We start from the raw sequence: 20,293 nt of genomic DNA on the forward strand, positions 1-20,293 counted from the left end.
TTCAAAAGATCTCCAGTTCCAGAGGTGTAAGAGTAAGGATCTGTCTTATCAAAACATTTTAGCTCTCTTAGTTTGTTTCAGAGTAGGCATTTAGTGTTTCTTGAATAAAATTTAATCATGACCATTCCATGTCTTAGTAGTTGGTTTCATAAGTTGGTATGGTTAAAAAAAAAAATCGTTGGATTCCCAGCAACTCTGAAGTCATATGACAGTCATCCAAAAAGGAACCTTTCCAGTTTGTGGGACCTGTCAGAGCTTGTGCTCCCTAACAGAGGCTTTGGGAACCCAGGATGACTCATCTGCATGCCAAGATGAGAGAGTGGTATAGGATTTTAGTGAAAATTTGAATCTGAAAAAAAAGAGATAATATTAAGTCAAATCCTCCATTTATAGTGGAAAGAGTGCAGCATTTGGAGTCAAGAAACCTGACTCTGTCCCTGGTTTCATGTCTTTTTTTTTTCTGGCAAATCATTTAATCTCTGAACTTCATTTTCTTCATCAACAGAACGGCAATAACAGTATATTAGCTACATCACAGATGTGTCTCAAAGAAAGAAGTATAAGTACTAATTTTTAAAAATTTTTATTGATATATTTCTTTTTTGCTTCACCTACATTTCTTAACAAATCCCTCCCCCCAACATTCAGAGAGCAAAAAATTTTTAAAGGGGAAAAACAGTTCAGCAAAACTAAGATATTGAAAACTCTAATGTTGTGTGTGGTGCTCAAAGCCCCCAAATCTCTACAAAGAAAGGCTGAGGTGCTTTCCCCTCTCTGCTCTTTGGGGCTACATTTGGCCACTGTAATTTCCCAGTGTTTGGTTGCAGTTGTTTTGTTGTTACCATCGATATTGTTACAGTCAATATGTGGATTCTTTTCCTGGTTCTGTTTACTTTGCATCAGTTCACATGTGTCTTTCCAGGCTTCCTTGTATTCCTCATATTCATGTTTCTCATCAGATTCCACTATATTCCCAAACCACAGTTTGTTTGACTGTTTCCCCATCAATGGGCAGCTATTTCATTTCCAGCTCATTGCCACTACAAAATGTGATGCTATAAATATTTTGTTATAGATAGAACCTTTCTTTTTGTCATTGACCTTTCAGGTCAGTGCCTAAGGGATTTGGGGTGTGGGAGAGGAGACACACAGTTAAGTGGGGCAGTGAATAGAATGCTGAGCCTGGAATCGACAATGCCTGAGTTCAAATCCAGCCTCAGATACTTAGTAGTTGTGTGACCCTGAGCAAGTTACTTAACCTTTGTTTGCCTCAGTTTCTTCATCTGTAAAATGAAAATAATAGTAGCAACTATTTCCCATGGTGTTGTTAGGATCCAATGAGATAATTTTAGAGCACATAGTAAGCGCTATATATATGTGATGGTGATAATGATGATGTCTAACAGCACAGACTCTGGGTCAGATTAACAAAAGTAACATTTTTATTACTTTTTTTGCATAATAAACCTATTCACAGCTCCACCAACAGTGCATTATACTGTTCCTGTCCTTCTACCACCCCTTCGACATTGACTTTTCCTGTCTTTTGTTATCTTTACCAGTTAGTGATTTGGAACATTATTTCATATGACTATTAATGGTTTACAATTCTTCTTTTGAGAACAGTTTGTTAATATCTTTTGACTACATATCTATTGGGTATTTTTTTTTATTTTAGATATTTTAGTTGCCTATATGGAGAGTCCCAAAAATCTTGGTGCAGTTTTAATCTAAGCTACATTGACTTTTACAAATGACCCTGTACATCTTGAATATCAGACCTTTGTCAGAGATATTTAATATAAAGTTTTTTCCCCAGTCAATCACTTTTTATTCTAGTTGCATTAATTTTGTTTGCTTAGAAAAATTTTCAATTTCAAGTAATCAGAATTATCTTTTTTATCATTTGCGATTGTCTCTATATCTCATTAGAATTCACACACTAGCCATTACTGTGTGAAAGTTTCCATTTTGGTTCTCCTCCAGGTCACATATCCATTTTGAATTTATTGTGAATTTTGGAATGAGATATTAATCTAAACCTAATTTCTTTCCATTTCTTCCAATTTTCCCATTAATTCTTGTTAAACACAGGAATCCTCCAGATGATTTGAATTTATTAAACATCAAATTATTGACTTCAGTTGTTTCTGACTCTTTCTTCTCTAATCTTCCACTGATGTATTTTCCTACTTTTTTTAGCCAGTACCAAGTAGAACTCTGTGGTTAGTTCCTTACATAAATTGAGGTCTTCTGGCAGACAACAAACATTTGTTAAGTACTTGCCACTGTGCTAACACTGGGGATACATAGAAAGGCAAAAGACAGTCCACTATTTCCAAGGAGCTCACAGTCTCATAGGGGAGATACAACACACAAACAACTATATACAGATAAGCTATATACAGGATGAATTACAGATGATCAATAAAGGGAAGGCACTAGAAGTGAGAGGGATTGGGAAAGGCTATAGAAGATATGATTTTACCTGGAACTTGAAGGAAGTCTGTAGGCAGAAATGAAGAGGGAGAGAATACCAGGCATGGGAGAACAGTGAGTAAAAAATGCCCCAAGTCAGTGAATCAAAGACTTTGTGGGAGGTGTAGGGTGTGATAAGAATGGAGGTGGGGGATAAAGGGGAAAGTGATGAAGGTCTTTGAACTCCAAATAGGATTTTATATTTTATCTTGGAGATGATAGAGGGAACCACCAAAGTTTACTAAATAAAGAAGTGATATGGTCAGACCTGTGCTTTTGGAAGATAACTTTGACAGCTGAATGGAGGATGGACTGGAGTAGGGAGAGACTTGAGGCAGGGAGACCCACAAGCAGGCTGTTGTAATTTTCTCATGGTGATAAAAGCCTGTACAAGGATGGGAGAATTGTCAAGGAGCAAAATCAACAAGCTTTTTAAGTAATTGGATATGGGAAGTGAAAGAAAGAGTGAGAAGTTGAGTATGATACTTAGGTTGTGAGCTGTTTGACTGAGAGGATGTTGGTACTCTCAACAATAATAGAAAAGTTAGGAAAAGTGGATATTTAGAGGGCAAGAAAACAAGTTCTGTTTTGTACGTGTTGAGTTTAAGATGTCTGTGGAACTTCTAGTTAAAGATGTCCAATAGGCTGTTAGAGATGCAAGACTGGAAGTCAGGGCTGGATAAGCAGATTTATAAAAATATCTGCAGAGTGATTGAAGATAACCTTAGAGGAGAAGGCAGTAACAGCTTGTAAATTTCCCGCAAAAGATGGTACTTGAGCTGAGTCTCTAAGGAAGCTAAGGATTCTGAGAGAAGATGAGGAGGGGGAACAGCAAATGGGAGATGAGTGTTTTATGCTAGAAAGAGAAAGGAGGTCAGTATACCTATATGTTAGAGTATATGAAGAGGGAAGTAAATTATAAGAAGGTTGAAAAGATAGAAAGGAGCCAGGTTATGAAGCACTCTAAATGCTAATGTATAATCCTGGAGGTAATAAGGAGCCACTAGAGTATATCAGATACGGGGACAACATTGTCAAACGTTAGAAAAGTCACTTTGGCAGCTGAGTAGAGCATGGACTGGAGTAGGGAAAGACTTGAGTCAGAGCAACCAATTGCAAGGCTATGCTAGTTTTATCCGGGTAAGAAGTGATGAGGGTCCAAACTATGATGGTGGCTTTGTGAAAGAAAATAAAGGGACACATATGAGAGAGGTTTTGAGTATAGAAACAATAGGATTTGACAACAGACTGGACATGTAGAGTGAGTGAGGAGTTAAGGATGAGACCAAGGTTTTAAGCCTGAGTGACTAAGAAAGTGGGAGTTGCTAAAAACATTAATAAGGAAGTTTGAAGGAAAAGAAAAAAATATATAGATATACATATATATATGTGTATTGTGTGTATATACATATATACACACACACACACACACACACACATATAATATACATGCTGAGTTTGAAATAACTGTGAAATATCTATTTCAAGATTTCCAGAGGGTTTGAACTTAGATGAGATTACAGTCCTGCCTCTAACACCTGCTATCACTGTACAGATCTGGAAATCATCCTCTGAGATATGGATTTTGTTCTGACTTTACCTTGCTCTGTAAAGAACTCCCTTAGTAGTTTGGTGTGGCACTAAATCTATAAGATCATAGAAACAGTGTCATCAGTTTTATTGCATTAGTGTGGATTTTGCACGAATGAATGAGAGCTATCATTCTTATCCTCACTGACTGTGACTTTGAGAAAGTGACAACCACACTTTGAGTTAGTTTGTGAACCAAGTGAAATACTGTCAGTAAGAGCATTTTTCAAACCTTAAAGCTCCACAGAAATGTTAATTATTTGCTAATCCCTAATTCAAAAGGGTGATTTCAGGATTAATAAGAAAAAGGTCAAAGCACTTTGAAGAATATAAAGCATAGTATACATGTAAAATGATATTCGAAAGCATGGCAGAGCAAGTTGAAAGGCAGTCTTAAAGTCATGAAAAGCAAGGCTCAAGGTCTGTTTCTACACATGCTGTTACTGTGACCTTGGGCAAGTTACCCAGCCTCTTAGAGGGCCCCCTGGTGACTCAAAGACCATAAAATGTGGAGCAGTTGCTGATCTGCACTGATAATGGTAGTTCATCTACCAGGAGGAAAATCACCGGTAATATAAATAGTGGTTGATATTTATGTAGTGCTCCCATGGAGTCAGCAATTCTCCCTAGCTGCTTTGCATCCATAGCTAAACTGCTACTTTTCAGTAGCTCCTGGGAATTCCTCTACTCTCCTTGGCCTCGGGTAGTTCTTCTCATCATTTCATAATCATTTAATAAGCCCTTAACTGCATACAGTGTCTGCACTGTGTAGGTACTAGGGATGCAAATACAAAAGTGAGAAAATCTGTCTCCAAGTAGCTTATAATTTGCTAGAAGGATACAAGGTATTCAAAGATAGTACATACAGGATATATGCAAAATAAATACACTAGGGAATGGGAAGAAGGCAACACTGAAGCTGAGCCCCTTGTAGGAATCAGGGGTTCCAAGTGGTGAAGGAAAAGATGAGAGCAGAAAGGAGGAAGAAGCTGCAGAGACAGTTGGGAACAGCAAGTAAGCAATTCTGGCTAGAGGGGAAGTAATGAATTTCAGCCTGGAAAGAAAGACTTAAGTCAGTTTGTAAACGGTTTTAAATGCTGAACAGTTTATATTTTGTCCTAAAAGCAATGGAGAGCCGCTGAAGCTTCTTGAGCAGAAGAGTAGCATAGGCAGGCCCATGCTTTAGGAACATCAATTTGGCAGCTGAGTGGAAGATGGATTACAAAAGACAGGTCAATGAGGAGGCTATTGCAACAGTCCAGGCTAGAGAGGAACTAAACCAGGGTAATGGCATACGAGTACAGAAAAAGAAACAGATGAAAAAGATGTTAGGGAGATAGAAATGACGAAGAGGGGTGAGGAAGAGTAATCAGCTGAGGATAACTGACTCCAACGCTGTGAACTTGTAAATGACTGGAAAGATGGTGGCACCCTCAGTAGAGAAATTTAAAAGAGGGGTTGGTTTGAGGGGAAAGATAATGAACTCTATTTTGAACATGCTTTGGTGTTTGAGATGCCTACAGTTCCAAATGTTGGTAGACTTTTGGTGATACAGAATGGGAGCTCAAGAGGGAGACTATGGCTAGATATGACAGTGACTTTGGAAGCAGCCAAAGATATGGAGTGCTGGACCTGAACTTAGGATAACCTGAATTTAAATCCTGCCTCAAACACTTTCTAACTATGTGTTACTGGAGTCATCCTGATGAATATATGGTCACTAGATCCAGGTAGCTCAGGAGGAGAAAGTGAGGCTGCTGACCTTGCACAGCTCTCCCTCACTCAAAACAAAGTCATGTCATCATTTCTCCGATGTCATGGTCCTCTTTGAAAACAAAGGACAAACACACAACAACCTGGATAAGCCACCTAATCTCTTTCAGCCTCAGGCTCCTTACCTATAAATGGGGATAATGATGGTACCTGCCAAAAAGGGCTGTGGTGTGGATCAAATAAGATAAAATGTAAAGTGCTGTGCAAACCTTAAAATGCTGTATAAACACTGTTATTTTTATTTGTAGATCTATAAGTCATTTGCACAGAAATAATCATTGAACTCAGTTAATAAAATCCCCCAAGAGAGAAAATGTAAAAAAGTGATGAGAGGGCCCAGGACAAAGGTTTGGGTGATGGCCCAAAGTTAGTGGATATGAAATAAATGATAATTTACGTAAGGTAAATAAGAAGGAGCAGTCTCACAGAATAACTAAGTGATAACAGTGTTAAGAAAACCAAAAGAGGAAAGAGTGTTTCCAGGGTAGTCAACAGGGCCATGCATAAAAAGTTGGAAGGATGAGGAATGAGAAAAGGATATCAGATTTGACAAATGAGATCTTTGCTAACTTTGGAGAGAGTAGTTTCAGTTGAATGATGAGGGAAAAAGAAGGAGCTCTTCTTATTGCAAACACAGGGAATTGTCATTAGTTGAGAAGGTGGAAGAAGAGTGGTGCTGTGGGAAGCTTAAAAAGAACAGGTTTGGAACAGACACTGTAGGGATTAGGATAGAGATTTAGTTAGAAAGGATGACCATGCTTCAGTAAGGGGCCAGATGAGCCCCTTAAATAAATTTGAGCCCCATAAATTTGAAGTGGATCAAGTCAACACATTTGCCTGATTTTTTCCTGCTTCGTTCAGCTGCATAGGAGGGAGATGGTGGGAGGAATAATCCAGAGTTAGAGTTTGGTAAGGCACAAACAGTGATAGGACAAAGGGCACAGGATTCAAGAATACAGGAAAGTGTGATACTGAACTGGTTAACTATAGTGTCACAATTAGGATAGAAGAAAGTAAAGCCAAAGTAAGGGTGATGGCTTGGGTGAGTACAGAGAGGAATAAGTTTAGAGGTCATGGTGAGTACAGAACCTAGGAGTGAGGCATGAAGAGATAGGAGATTATGTTTGGATAAAAGATTCTCTAAGTTTTTGTTCATGGAAGTGGAAATCTTGTGGAGGCCAGATGAAGGGATTGACCATCTATGTGTGTGACTGAGTGAGTCTTTGGAGTTGAGATAGAAGAATTAGTAAGTGAGGGTATTTGAGGGAAATTGATGTGCATGTTGAAATACCCCAGTAGGAGGGCAGGTGAGGTGGAAAGGGATACAGTGAAATCAAGTATTGAACTCCTTGGGAAAGGAAGAAGAGTGACCTGGGGGTTGACAGATAACTGCCACCCAGATCTGAATTGGGTGATGTATTTGGATAGAGCGAGTCTTGATGAAGCATCAGATAGAGGAGTTACCAAGGGATGGCAGCAGAGAGAGAATCTGAAAGTGGTAATTAGAAGCAAGGATCATTCCAACTAACCTGCCAGGTTAACTTCTAGGACAGTTGTATCAGAGATATGAGAGAAGATAGAATTAGTACCATAAAGGATGACCAAGTGTCTTCCCAAGGAAGCTAGGTCTCCACGAGTGCTAGAAATGGAAGATAAATGATTGTATATTTATATGTACATATGCACAGAAAAATAAAAAATGTTGTGGGCTGTATATAAAGATATATACATGCCATATATATATAATATATACATTATAAATCATAGAGCTTTGTTATCAACCACTCAAGCACAGTTTTGATACACTCATTCTTGGAACAACCTATGAAAATTGAGAGATCCCCTTTATATGGTTATAAAAGTTATAAGACTAATTAAAAAAACAACAACAGCACATCTAAAGCTAGAGGGTAACATTTTCTCTGGTAGATATTTTCTTGGTATGACTATTCCCTCTACCAGAACAAATAGTTTTTGGAAGTTTCTGTAACCAAAAAAATCATCCCTTAGTAGCCAGCCTATTGAATGACTCCAGATTTAGCTAGACTCAGTTTTGGCAACAGATGCTTTTGCCAGGTCCATCATTTTTTTTTTTTCAGTGGGGAGGGGGTTCTGCATATACATTCTTATTAAACACATTTTCACATTAGTCATGTTGCATAGAACAATTAAAACGAATGGGAGAAATCATGAGAGAAAAACAAAACATAACATAACAGAAAATAATCTGCTTCATTCTGTTCCAATTCCATAGTTCTTTTTCTGGATGTGGATGGCATTTTGCCTCTGGAGTCTTTTGGGAATGTTTTAGGTCCTTGTATTGCTGTGAAGGGCTAAGTCTACCAGAAAAATTCCTCATACACTGTGGCTGTTACTGTGCACAGTGTTCTCCTGGTTCTGTGCATTTCACTCAGCATCAGTTCATATAAAGTCTTTCCAAGTTTTTCTGAAGTCTGTCTATTCCTCATTGTTTATAGCACAAATAATATTCCATTACATTTATATACCACAACTTATTCAGCCATTTCCCAGTTGAGGGCATCCCTTCCATTTCCAGTTCTTGGCCACCACAAAAAGAGCTGCTATAAATATTTTTGTACATGTGGGACCTTTTCCCACTTTTGTGATCTCTTTGGGATACAGTCCTTCAAGCAATTTTGCTGTGTCAAAGGGTTTCTAGATCCATCTTAACAGTCATTCAAGCAGGGCAGGATCTGGCAGAGATGAGGATCTGCCAGCAGATCTTTCAAGAATTTAGGGTCATAACAACAATACCAGAGGACCAGTAATGAATCCTGCTACCCACTTCTTGCCTGAGGGGTGACAGAGTTCAGATATGAACTGAGACACTTTGCCCTTTTAGACATAGTGACCAATGTGGACATTTGTTTCAGTTGGCTATGCATATTTGCCAAAAAGGTTTTGCTTTCTTTTTCTCAATTGGTTTGGGGAGGAGTGCAGAACAATGAAAGGGAAAAGGGGATTGACAATCGAGTTCTTTAAAAAATAGAAAAGAATGGAAGGAAAACCAGAAGGAATCACCATCAAACAGGACAGCTTTGAAAGTTATATCTTGAACATAGTAACATATTGAGAAACAAACTCTGTCTATGTACTAATAGAGATTCATATTTCTGTTCAACAGTGTATGTGGAAATGCTCATTTTATTTGTGTTTAAATAAAATTTTTAAAAAAAAAGAAATACAGTCCAGGGTTATTTCCATGCCATAATGACTTGTCAAGAAGACATCTTTAGCAAAAGTTATATTTCAAAGAATTTATGTATTGTACAATGAAGCCTTTTTATTTTGACTGTTTTGGTTGAAAATCTTTGGAGAATATACCACACATTCTTTGCCTTTGTAAACAGAATACATCAAACATAATTTAACCTTTTTCCAATGACTTGAGATCTGGTTATGAACATAAATTATTATATTTTGCTGGTAGAAAACCATCAGGGCTTATGTAGATGTGTAGTAATTTTTACTGATACATTATATAGACCCAAACTGCTATACTTTTAAGTTTTCCTGCCTGTTTTTCTGGTCCTGGTAATGGACTGTATGTTTGTCTGATGACCAGACCTGCTAAGTTTAGAACAGCCAGGCTAATTGCTGAGTGATGAAATTTTTGTTTAATAAGTTGTAGAGAGGTTTGCATCCGTATTAGTGGAGGCAGAACCCATGATGATCAGTTTACAGATGCTTGAAATACTGAAATATCTGCTTTTTACATATTTTCTGCCTTCTTGCTATCAGCTATCTTCTTATTCTCTTTGTTAGCAAAATGCCTGACTTGTCGGTTCTTGTAGCTTTCCTCCTACTTGCTACTTTCAGTTTGTTATAGGTATATAAACCTGGTAATTATTCAGTCAGCAAGCATTTATTGAATGACTGCTCTGTGCCAGAGATATAAAGAACAAAAACAATCTGCCCTCAAGTATCTTGTATTCTAATGTAGGAGATATTAACATAAACAGACACAGCAGAGGTGAGAGGGAACCTTGGGAAAGTACCAACTAGAGGAGAGAAGAAAAGCCCTCCTGAAGAAGGTGGTAGTTGAGCTGAGTCTTGAAGGGATCCAGAGATTCCAAAAAGCGGAGGAGGAGAGAGTGTGGAAGGACAGGCAGTGCAGAAGCATGGAAATAGGAGATGTAGCATTGCATATGAGGAAGGGCAAGTCGTCCAGTAGGACTAGGTGTAGAGTATAGGGAGGGGAATAAGACTGGAAAGATAAGAAAAAGCCAGAGAAGTGCATTAAATGCCAAGAGGAAGTTTATATTTGATCCTAGAAGAAACAGGGAGACACTGTAGTTTATGGAGCAAGGAAATGGTCAGACCTACACTTTACAAAAATCACTTTGACAGTTGAGTGTGAAATGAATTGTACAATATATTTGTGAGGAGAGACTTGAGACAGGAAGACCACTTAGAAACCTATTGCAATAGTCCAGGTGTGATCAGGGCCTGAGCTAGGGTGATGGCTGTGAGTGGAATGAATAAGACACACATAAGAGATGCTGTACAGGTAACAACAAAAGCTAATTTGAGGGAGTGGGGTGAGGGGTAAACAGCATCACGTGTGATTTTCCACCAGGCCTAACAATAATGCCACATCTTTGCTTTTCCTCACTAACAGACTCCTCCTTTGTTCTATCAGTTGTGATGGTGCCCATGCTATATAATTTCTACAAGATCGCACCATTCCAGAAAGACTTAAAGTCATGGTCTAGTGATAAACTTTGTATCTGTGATCCAAGAACAGCCCACCTTAGTTCAGAAAGTCTAATTGCCACAACTAGTAAACCGCTAGTTGACTAAAATGTAGAATGATACAATGGTGTGCATAGGTAAAGAAAATATTCAAAGCAATACTCTCATAGGTCTTTTGAAGTTTCGGGAAACTCTAAAAGGCTGTAGTTCTTCATGTAATCTCACTTGAAAGAAAATAAGCCCATTAGGTGGGTACTTTTCTACCCCATTTTCTAGATGGTGACTTAATTAAATCCAGTCTTGACTGTTTTTCAGATTATAAACCAGACTAGTCTCAGAACTATGCGAAGAGAGAAGGTAGAATTAAAAAGGGACAGGCCAAGGCTAGTGAGGAAGGACTGCTGTGTCAGGATTTGTGGAGAGGTGTTTCCCCAGCCCTAGTCTGGTTCCAAAACCCTATGAAAACTGGCATGGGAGTAGCAATGGAATTTTCCCAACGAAAGATTCCTCTTAACTGTGTTTGTTACCCTCTGCTATGAAATTCCCAGAGCAGTCATTTCCTCAGATACATCAATGAGCTCCTGTTGGGGAGGAAAACAGTTGGAGCCACCAAGATGTGGCTCTAAAGTCAGAACCTATACCCTAAGGGCTTCCAGCATTTTGCTGCCTCACTGTTCTCAGAGAATCTCTAGAAGATAAGATAACCCTTCCCAAGAGTGGACCTAAGATTTGGTCCAGAGTTCATCCCTATTTGTTTATCTGAGCATTAGAGGTATGAGTATGGGTGTAAAAAATCCAGATGCCAACAATGCAAGACTATGACCTGCTTTAGCATTACCTAATGAGTTCACTGAGGCAAAAGAGTGGGATTGTCCCTCTCTTTCCACATACTCCTGGTAGTTACTTTTCTATTGTGATTTTTCCCTTCAAACTTGCCTTTCTACTAATCATGGACAGAAGTGGAAGGGACCTTAGACATCTAGTTCTCTCATTTTACAGTTAGGGAAGGTGAGACCCAGAGAAGGGAAGTGATTTATGTAAGGTCACCAAGCAAATTTTAGCCTAATTTTGATACACTGAAAAACATAAAAATAGCAGGATGACATTAAGTACACTTGTGGTAGATTCAAAGAGTAATTCTTGGTGGTTCAATGTTATTTTGGAATGAATTCTGTATAGTGCTCCATGGATCTGCTCTTGGCCTTGTGCTTTTTAACATTTTTAATCTTTTTTTTTTAATTTTTTACACATTTATTGCTTCTCCCTCAAATCTTCCCCCTACATGAGTAATAAAAAAATAAAAACAAAACAAATATGTAGAGTCCAACAAAAACAAACTCCCATATTAGCCATGTCCAAAAATCTTGAGCAGGAAAAAAAAAATGTATGTCTTATTCTGCATTTTAAGTCCATCTCCTCAGTAGCAGGGGGTAAGTAGCATGTTTCATCTTCAGTCCTCTGGACTCATGGTTTACCATTGCATCAGTGAGAATTCTAAAGTCTTTCAAAGTTTTTTTTCTTAATTTTATCATTATATAAATTGTTCCCCTAGTTTTTCTTACTTCACTGTGCCCAAGTTCATAGATGTCCTTTGTTTTCTCTGAAACTATCTGTTTCATCATTTCTTATAGTATAATAATATTCTATTACTATCCTGTATAGTTGCAATATGTGTTTAACCATTCTCCAATAAATGAATATTTGGTTTCATTTTTTTGCTACTATGAAAGAGCTACTAGAAAGATTTTGGTATGTATAGTTCCTTTTTTTTTTCTTTGATTATTTTGCCTTAATAGTAGTAATGCTAAGTCATAGATATGGACAGTTTGTTTCAGATTTTCATTTCACATTTTCATCATCAATGACTTGGCTTATCCAGTTTGCAGACTGGATGACACAAATCTGAAAGGTAAGGCTAACACACTGGATCACAGAGTCAAGATCCAGAGATTTGGACAGACCAGAGCTTTAGGTTGTATTCAGGAACAATGGCTTAGAAGTTTGCAAAAAGTCAAATTTAGGCATGAAATAAAGAAAAAGTTTCCTAATAATTGGAGGTGTTACTAATAGCTAATTCAGCCTTGTGAGTTAATAGTTTCCCCTGATTGGCCTTCAGGCAGAGAATAGTTGATTTCTTGCTTGATGTTTGATATTATTTGTTTTTCAGCATGAGTTGGATTAGATGACCACTGTCATCCTTTCCATTTCTAAAATTCTCTGACTCCAGAAAGAGCAGGAGGGTTGGAGTTAGAAGAACTGGATTCATATTCAGGCTCTACTACTTACTACCTGTTTGAACCACTGGCACATCACTTAACCAGTCCTCAGTTTCCTTATCTGCATTTGTCAAAAAAGGAAGTTCCTTTCCTAATCTGAAGATGAGAAAAAGAAGTTCCCTTTCTACTCTAAAAGTCAATGATTCCTTTCATGATTTGGAGGTAACCCTAAGTTCTTAAAGGTTATTCCAGTGGAACAAAAGTTTTAGCAAGTCCTACCAAGAAGGAAAGGCTTCCATTACAGTCCTGTAACTGATTATAACTGAGGATTAAACTAACTAAATGTAGAGAAGGTTAGCACTACCAGGTTATGCAATTTTTGTGCATTCAAGAAGACAAGTCAACATTCAGAGGGGTTGCAAATCTTCTTGATCATGCATATTTTGTACCAGTCAATTCAGTTCAACAGACATTAGGCACCTACTCTGTGCAAGGCCTTGTGCTAAGCACTGGGAATACAAAGCTAACAAACAAGACATTTCTGCACTCAAAGAGCTTAAAACTGAATTAAAGGTGGAGCAGAAATAATTTACACTACTTAAAGGGATGCAAAGTGAATGTCATGACAAGGTGGCAGGGTGAGGGGAAGTCTAGACAAAGTGCTGTCAACAACACAGGTTCCCCACCCCTGGACTAGACAGATCAGGGAAGAGTGAAGAGGTGAGACCTAAGAGGCCTTCAACAAAGAGAAAGCTTTCAGTAGATGGGCATTGATGTGACAGGTCAAAGGAGGTCAAATTTCAGGCATGAGAATGGTCTACAGCATGAGGTCAGGAAACAGCTTAGTCCAGCTTGCCAAAAATAGTGTGCATGAAGAAGGTAGCTAGGTGGTACAGTGGATACAGCAGTGGGCTTAGAATCAAGAAGACTCATCTTTCTGAGTTCAATCCAGCCTCAGACACTTACTAACTGTGACCCTGGGCAAGTCACTTAAGCCTGTTGGCCTCAGTTTCTTCAACAGTCAGATATGCTGGAGAAGGAAGAGGCAAACTACTCTAGTATCTTTGCCAAGAAAACCCTAAATGGGATCACAACTGAACAACTACAGTAACAATGAAGGAGAATAGTACCATGAAATAATGCCTCAAATATAGGTTAGAACCAAAAGTAAAAACTTTAAATGCCTAGCAAGTTTATACTTTATCCAAGAGGCAATAGAAAGTTTCTGAAGGCCAAAGCAGGTGGGTGACCTCAGCTAGCCTCTGCCTTAAAGAGATTATTTGACAGCTGTATGAAGAAGAGAGGGGAATGACTGGCTAGAGACCCAGACCAGAAAGAAGTCTACTGCAATGTTCAGACAAGAGGCCTGAACCAGGGTAAGAACAGACAGCAAGTGTTTAGAAGTCTTAAAATTTTAAAGGGTGGAAGAAAACTATATCTAGCAAACCAGATGCCATAGTGAGTAGCTACTGTGTAAAAAGAGTAGTAAATAGTCTATGATAGCTGCTTTGGGATTTAGAGGCTTTCACAGAAGAGACTAGTTACAGCTAAAAGCAGTAAAACTTCTATTACCGGAGTATTTTAACCTTAGACATAATTTGAAATACCTGGAAATGGGGTGAGGTGAGAATGAGGTAGCCACATGCAAGAGAAGAAAGATTCAGAACAAAGAATACAGTAATCTCAGTAAGTAAAATGAGGTGTGTGGAATAGTTTTGGTCCCACAAGTGCTGTGATCGTTAGGCATAGGAAGGGAATTAAGAATTGTATAAGAGGCTGCCCTTTGGATTGGTACCAAGATATCCCCTTTCCTTGTAGTTCAATATGAAGATGTCTGGGTTCCATCCTTCACACATGAATGCTGCTAGGTGTTAAGGTACGGGGTAGAAGAAATTATCGGGAGGAATGGGGTCAGGCATGTCTGATTTTGCACCTGCCTCTGATGTCTCAGGCACAAGGGTTGACTAGAGGAGCCCTGTTGAACAGAACATAAAACTTGAAGTTGACAGCATATAAGATTCAAGATAAGAAGATTCAGGATTCCAGAAAAGGAGAAATGGCAGGGAAGGCAGGGTGTGCCAGTCAGAAAGAAGAGGTATATCCAAAGTAGAGGCAAACTCTTATATATCAATCTTAGGGATCTCAGAGAGGACCAAAACAACTAGAAATTTTTCTTTCTATCACAGAGACCCAGAAGTTCACAAGAGAGGAAATTCAAGAAATGAGCCAGCAGTAAAATCCTCAGGTATATACACACAGTCACAAAGCATGTGTAATAAAAGATCCTAATTCAAGGAGGCATATTTGACTTCATGGGTATTACTGAGATTTGGTGGAATGAGAGCCATGATTCATGGGTTTCTCAGATGCACAGAGGCTGGCAGGAATGGGAAGCCTCAATCAGCCAGCCCCAGTCCCTGAATCAGCCACTGAGACTGTGGAGCCCTTCCTGAGCACTGTATTCCAAAGAAGTATATAAGTAAAAAGGGAAGGAAGAAAGGAGTACAGAACATTAAGAAGATATATTCATGAAGAAATCTAGAAACCAGAAGGGAGAAGCATAGTGAAGAACATTTGAATGAAAAGCAGTGGAGGGAAGAAACAGTATGACTATGCTAGAGACCACTTGACTAGAGAAAGAAAAGAGATGCAGCATTCAGGATAGAACAGTCATAGGGGCTTCCATGAACTCATCTCTGGATTAAATTTTACTCTCTGCCAAAAGCACAGCAGCTAATTATTTCTTGCTTCACCTTAATAATTCATCCGTCAAAAGGTACAGCAGCCAACAGCAGAATAGAAAATTCTATTCTGGATCTAATCACCAAGGAAGAACTGGTTGTTATAATAGAAATAATGAGAACTTTAGGGTAAGTGTCAACATTTCAACTTTAGGATTTGTGATAGAGAAGAAAGCTAAGCATAGTTTGACATTCATTCTAGAATTTGTCAGGGTGGATTTCAGAGTTCAGAGACAAGATAAGTACAGGTTACTTAGTAGAATGTAAGCTCCATGAGGGCTGGGATTATTTCATTTTTATCTTTATATAAACCATGGTCCAGGGCCTCCCAGAGCTCTGGTCTCCTTTAGAGTAGATCCAATCTTGAGGACTGACCCCAATAGGTCACATTTTCTCTTTGGTTTTTGCCTTCACCCAGAATTTATTCTGGGAAAATCTCCAGATATCACTTTGGTGTAGATTGTATTTAGCATCCTTCATACAAGCCCTCATGATAACAAATGTAAATCAGGTATAAGATGGCCTTTATTTCACCCCATAGAAATTGCAAATGACAAAGAATTCACAGCAGTCTGGCCAAGATACTGAAAACACATAAAGCATTCATAATAACTTTTCTCTGAAGGAACTTAATTTGGGTTGCCATCAGGGCAACCCTTTGACATTTCAGTGGATCCCTAATTCTCCTGCAGTGCCCTGCATAGTTCTTCTGCAACACATAATGTTATCCTCTGGTTTGATCTTCCCCTAGAAGACAAACATGCTTTGGGGCTGCTAAACAAGCAATCCCTGCTACCATCAACTGCCATTATCAGACAGGAAAGCCCCTTATAGCCAATGAAAGAACAGTACCCTCTCCCCCAGACCAAGGACTCTTGGAAGACCAATTCAAGGGATAGATAACACCCATGGAGATGCAACCTGGCAACTACCTCTGCAGATGCTGCAGTTCTCACCTTCTCAGCAACCACAACTAATGAAGAACCACAAAATAAAGTTCTCACCACCAGAATTCTTAGAATTTTCATGGTTCGGTGTTACTTCCCATCTGATTTGCAGCAAAAAGCTCCTATATGTATCATTTTTCTCTTACAGTGTAAGCTCCTTAAGAGCAGAGATTGCCTTGCTTTTCTGCTTAAATAGAAGATCTCCTCAGTACGTAGTGCTTTGCACATAGTAAGTGCTAAATAAATGCTCCATAGGGCAGAAAGAAGAATGAGTGAAATTTACAAAAAGACACACTTAGGCTCCATATAAGCAAAAACTTCCTAACAATTAGGAAGGTTCCAAAAGTGGAACCAAATACCTCCAGAGGTGGTGAATTCCACTGACTGAAGGTCTTCAAGAAGAAGCTGGAGGGGATTCGTGATAAAGTTAGACCCACTGGTCTCTCAGTTATTTTCCAATGCTAAGATTCTCTGAGTGGTTCAGAGCGGCCAAGTATGAGAGAGATCGTAGAAGTAGAACCAACAAAATGTCACAGATATCACCTACATTTTGATAGTGGTACCATCAACAGAATTAGAAAGGTTAGAGGGAAAGGAAAGAAACAAGCATTTATTATGTGCTTACTGTGTGCCAGGCACTAGGCTACTCAAGGTTTGGGAAATTATGATGACTATAGTATAGTACTTAATTTGAGTTTTAGGTGTCAGCAGGAGGTACAGGGAAAGATGTCTAACAGGCACTTGGAGAAATAAGATTGGATCTCAGATGAGAGATTAGGACTATTTATATAAATGTTGAAATATTTTGACCAGCAACCCTAAGGTCCCTTCCTAGTTTGATTTTTTTTCTTTTTTTTTTTATCAGAGGGACCATCCCTTGATTCACTTCTTAAAGAGGCCTATTCATTATAATGGGCATTACATCACTCAAAGCAAGAACTTGAAAAGACTTTAGCTTAAAAGGGCCAAGGTCTCCCACTGCATCCTGGGCTATCTCCAGTCCTGATCTATATCTGGTCACTGGACCCAGATGGCTCTGGAGGAGAAAGTGAGGCTGGTGACTTTGCACAGCCCTCCCTCACTTGAATCAAAGTCAATTGCAAGTCATGTCATCATCTCCCTGATGTCATGGTTCTCTTTGAGGATGAAGGACAAACCACAACACGAAATAATGATTTTTTCAAAGCTTTCAAATATGTTATTTTATTTGATTATGCATCAAACATAGTCAATAAGTTTGGCAAGTATTATCTCCATTTTACAAATGAGGAAACCAAGGGATTAAATTACTTATCCAGTGTTATGTCTCTCAAGAGAAGCAGAGCCAGGATTAGAGAGCTCAATTGTCTTGACACAGATGTCATAATTTTGTTACCTGTGCCCCAGAACAGAAGCTCTGTGTTTACATGGACTAGCTTCAATATTAGGAGCTTCTCTTACTAAATATTACTCCTTTTGGCTCCTGCTTAAAATCTTTAAACTTAAGGATTTCCCTTGGGATTTGGATCATGTCTAGAATTCTCCCCACCAAAAATAAAAGGGGAAAGACCTATATAGCTCCCTTGAAAGCACTCAGGCTAACAAAACTTGGCATATAAAACAGACTTTATTTAACCCTACAGAAATTGCAGAGGACTTGTACACCAGGTCATCTACAGTCAAGACCATCATCCTTCCCTCTCCAAGATGTTTTCCCTCTCTCAGGGATCTATATATTCCTCCAAATTTATAGTACCAGCTTGGGGCAGCTAAGGTGGTGCAGTGGATAGAGCACCAGTGCAGGAGTCAGGAGGACATGAGTTCAAATCTCACCTCAGACACTTGACACTCACTAGCTGTGTGACCTTGGGCAAGTCACTTAACCCCAGTTGCCTCATCCTGGGTCATCTCCAGTCATCCTGATGAATATCTGGTCACTGGATTTAGATGGCTCTGGAGAAGAAGTGAGGCTGGTGACCTGTGCAGCCCTCCTTCACTCAAAACAAAGTCAAGTGCAAGTCATGTCATTATTTCTCTGATGGCATGGTCTTTTTCGGCAATGAAGGACACACACACACACACACACACACACACGCACACACAAATAACCACGTAGGGGTTGAGAACTTCCTCAAATGGTTAAAGTACTTAGTGTTGCTAGGGCACTAACCCCTTTACTCAAACCTGCACAGTCCACATAATTTATAGTATCAGTGAAGGGCAAAATTCATATCATGGACTTGTCCATTACCAAACCCTCTGTAATGGACCCAAAGTTGATCCAGGAACTCCACTGCTCCACCCTGCCAGGCTTTCTGGAGTTCTTCATTTGGTCCTGGAGGCCCTCTTCAGGCCACATCCTGAATGCTACAATGTTCCCTAGAGAACAAGTTTCCCTGACAAGGCTACATGGTTGCACCAACTTCACTCCAGGTAACTGGATGTTTATCCAACTAATTTTTCTCACCAATCCAACCTCTCTCCAGTTCTTCAGACTTCCCTTCAGAGGCCAGGTCCAAGGATTAGCCTAAATATATGAACTAGAAGTGAATCTTCCACAATATAGTTTAAAGGGGCAAGAACTAACCTTTTCAGAGTTCAGACCTCAATATGAGGGATTCTGAAAGTAGTGTGGTGGACAGAGTACTAGACCTGGAGTCAGAAAGGCCTGAGATACTTAGTATTTATGGCCAAGTCACTTAACCTCTAGTCTCCTCCTCTGTAAAATGAGGATTATCATAGCACCTACTTCAGAGACTTCTTTTTGAAGGTCAAATAAGATAATATCTGTAAAGTACTTTGGCAAGCCTTCAAGTGATTTATAAATGCCTACTGGTGTTACTGTTGTCCTCCTGAGGTACGCCTTTCCACTGAAAAGGGGTAAAAGCTTCTAAATCAGAGGTTGGAGAGATCTCAGGTTTTTATTCTTTACTTACTACTTTTATGAGCCTGAGCAAGTCATTCATCCTCTCTGGACCTCAGTTTTCTCATCTTTCAAATGAAGGCTGGACTAAATGAACTAAATAGCATAATCCTGATTCTTCAACAAATTCAGAAAAGCAATATGTGGAGCAAAGTGCACTAAAGATGGAATCAGGACCTGGGTTTGAGTCTGGTTCAGATGTTTCCCAGTTGGGTGAGAGGGGTCAAATTCTTTTTTCTCTATGAAGAGAAAAAGTCATTGCATAGAAATGGAACTGAGTACTGTGATGGAGATTGGGAGGATCAAGGGAATCAGCTCCAGGATGCTCTCCCTCAAATATTTGTTGAATCGGAATCCTATTGTATGTAGTCCTTCCAAGTCACCCATATTCTCACCCTTACAGTCATTCCCAGTTTGTTCCCCTCTTTCACCCTTCATATCCAGTCAGTTGCAGATATGAATTCCCACCTATAGATTCATCCAAGCTACAAGCTATCCACCCATTACCACATGCCTTACCTACTTCAATAGCCTCCCTAATTGCTCTCTCCCTGCCTTTCTCCTTTCTTTCTCCTTTCTGCAATTCTTCCTCCACACCATTGCCAAATTCTGTCCTAATGAACAGGTCTGACCATGTCTCTTACCTGCTTGAGATGTTTCATAAGTTCCTTATTGTCATAGGATAAAATGCAGACTCCTGTGGCCCTTCACAGGCTCCAGCTTACATTTCTAAACTGATTTCACCTCTTTCTCTCCCCCCACCCCCAATTCTAACCAGATTCAACTATTTGATGATGTTCTCTTAATAGACATGTCTACTTTCCTGCTTCTGCAACAAGCTGTCTCCCAGGCAAGAAATTCTGTCCCTTGTCCCTTCTACATTTAAAAATCTCAGACTTCCTTCAGTGCTCAGCCTTAGCGCCACTTCCT

At 39.2% G+C, this 20,293-nt stretch overlaps 1 protein-coding gene across 2 annotated transcripts in view; it reads left to right on the plus strand.

The window, feature by feature from the left end:
• The window catches only part of DNAJB1 (DnaJ heat shock protein family (Hsp40) member B1), a 28,143-nt gene that overhangs the window by 2,159 nt on the left and 5,691 nt on the right, over positions 1-20,293 (plus strand). Inside the window, exon 3 of one of the 2 annotated variants that reach the window (XM_072602073.1) lies at positions 14,960-15,018. The exons of the other annotated variant lie outside the window; for it this stretch is intronic. The gene's annotated coding sequence lies outside the window, so the exon portion shown is untranslated. The remainder of the gene's footprint in view (positions 1-14,959; positions 15,019-20,293) is intronic. 2 annotated transcript variants of the gene reach the window in all.

The sequence above is a fragment of the Notamacropus eugenii genome, chromosome 4 (assembly GCF_028372415.1).
Source record: "Notamacropus eugenii isolate mMacEug1 chromosome 4, mMacEug1.pri_v2, whole genome shotgun sequence".
NCBI lineage: Eukaryota > Metazoa > Chordata > Mammalia > Diprotodontia > Macropodidae > Notamacropus > Notamacropus eugenii.